Source organism: Cebus imitator, unplaced genomic scaffold (genome assembly GCF_001604975.1).
Source record: "Cebus imitator isolate Cc_AM_T3 unplaced genomic scaffold, Cebus_imitator-1.0 Scaffold228, whole genome shotgun sequence".
NCBI classification, from domain to species: Eukaryota; Metazoa; Chordata; class Mammalia; order Primates; family Cebidae; genus Cebus; species Cebus imitator.
In genome coordinates this window covers 2,609,020-2,611,143 of record NW_016107543.1, presented here as the reverse complement: position 1 = coordinate 2,611,143, position 2,124 = coordinate 2,609,020, and the positions used below count along the sequence as shown (strand labels likewise).

Below are 2,124 nucleotides of genomic sequence, written 5' to 3'. Positions count from 1 at the left end.
TTTTAGTAGAGACGGGGTTTCACCATGTTGACCAGGATGGTCTCGATCTCTTGACCTCGTGATCCACCCGCCTCGGCCTCCCACAGTGCTGGGATGCTGGGATTACAGGCTTGAGCCACCGCGCCCGGCCCCTAAACCACATCCTTTTCAAAGCAAGATAAACTTTTAAAATAATAATACTTTACTTGGAACCTCAACATATAAAACAGATAAAAACGAAACTGCTATGGGTAAAGGCGGCTACAGAGTCCCACCTGTCAGCCTTTCCTCAAACTCCAGCATCTCCCTGAGCGAGGCCTCCTTGGCTGCAGTTTGCAAATGGGGCTTGCTCAGATGACTCTGAAAGGCCTCTGAACTCCATCAGACCACCTGCCAGTCTAAGTGATGAAAACCCGCCTTGGCCTGGGACTGCGGTCCCCAAAGCGCTCATCTCTGGCTGACTATAGGCTGCCAGGCCCTGGGGGCAAAACAGCTAGCGCCAGCCCCCACCTACCCTCCTGATGAGGGGAGACAGGAATGGGTGCTGTGGAGATGGCCCAGCTGCCACCCTGCCCCTGGGAACAGCACTCCCCTGCCGAAAGAGCCCACTGGTTGCTGTCACCGGCCCCTCCCAAGCACCTTCAGAAGTGTCAGGGAACAGCACCTGTGGCGTGAAACAGTCGCCTGGGATGGCTGCAGACTCAACAGTAGACTATCAGTGGAAGCTGAACTGCTAAGACTTGGGAAGGGAGGGAGACTGGGAGGGAGGGGGAAAGTGGAGGTTTTACCAACCTAGGGTGGAGGCGGAAGGGGGTGGGGAGGCGTAGGAAAGTCAGGTGTTAGGGCACAGCGAATTATCCCTGAGACAAAGGGAAGAGGTGGGCACAGGCCCCTAGACCCCTTCCCAGGCCTTCCCTTCCTCTCCCCAGGATACAAGGGTACCAGCCCCACTCGTATAGGGTTCTGGGTGGTGTGCTGGACTCAGGGCAAACAGGAGGTGGCTGGTATGTGGAAAAAGGAATGAACTCTGAGGTCACGGTTTAAATCTCAGACTGCCCCCTTCCTAGCTGTGTGATCCAGGGCAAGGCATAACCCTCTGAGACTCAGTTTCCTCAGTTACATTAAAACAGGCAACAAGAGGCTGGGTATGGTAGCTCAGGCCTGTAATCCCAGCACTTTGGGAGGCCAAAGAGGAAGGAGTGCTTGAGCCCAGGAGGTCAAGACCAGTCTGGGCAACACGGCAAAGCCCTGTCTCTACAAAAAATATAAAAATCCGCCAGGCGTGGTGGTGTGTACTTGTAGTCCCAGCTACTCAGGAGCCTGAGGATGGAGGATCACTTGAGGTCAGGAGTTCATGGCCAGCCTGGCCAACATGGTGAAAACCCATCTCTATTAAACATACAAAAAAATTAGCCAGGTGTGGTGGCACATGCCCGTAATCCCAGCTACTTGGGAGGCTGAGGCAGGAGAATCACTTGAATCTGGAAAGCGGAGGTTGCAGTCAGCCAAGATGGCACCATTGTACTCCAGCCCGGGTGACACAGTAAGACTCTGTCTCAAAAAAAAAAAAAAAAGACCTTTTAAGTAAGAGGGAAACTGCAAGTGGGGGAGGTTAAATACACCATAGTGACATGTAATAAAAATCGCCCTAAAAGGCCTGTGTTCAAATCTGCACTCTACAATTCACCTGCTGTGTGGTTCAGGGCAAGCTCCCTAACCCTCTAGCCTGGTTCCTTCATCTATAGAAAGGCCAGGTTATTCCAGCTCCAGGCAAAGGTGAATTCCCAGGTTGGGGTAGCGCAGGAAGTGGAGGGCTCTCTACTCCTTTCTCTGGTGACCAGACTCTCTGCAATTCCAAGCTCCCACTCAGGCAGCAGCAATGGCTGCCCCCTCACACATACAGAAGAGGAGGGCAGCAGGGTGGCTAAGCCGCCTCCCACTCACCCACCCCCAGTTACAAATCTCAGGCTGCAGAGCCACAGACGGGGTTCCTTGCTAGCCCTTGGTCGTACCCCAGGCCAGAAGCGCCAGCCACCTTTCTTAAGGGAAGCAGCTCCAAAGCCTGGCTGACTGCAGCTCTCAGTAGCTGCTTCCTAGCCAAGGCAAGTCTGCAATTTTTTTTTTTTTTTTTTTTTTTTTTTTTTT

The 2,124-nt window shown here is 53.1% G+C and overlaps 1 protein-coding gene across 5 annotated transcripts in view; it reads right to left on the bottom strand.

Moving 5' to 3' along the window:
• The window catches only part of STARD3 (StAR related lipid transfer domain containing 3), a 25,051-nt gene that overhangs the window by 15,069 nt on the left and 7,858 nt on the right, over positions 1 to 2,124 (bottom strand). The window contains exon 2 of one of the 5 annotated variants that reach the window (XM_037727360.1): positions 644 to 718. The exons of the other annotated variants lie outside the window; for them this stretch is intronic. The gene's annotated coding sequence lies outside the window, so the exon portion shown is untranslated. The remainder of the gene's footprint in view (positions 1 to 643; positions 719 to 2,124) is intronic. 5 annotated transcript variants of the gene reach the window in all.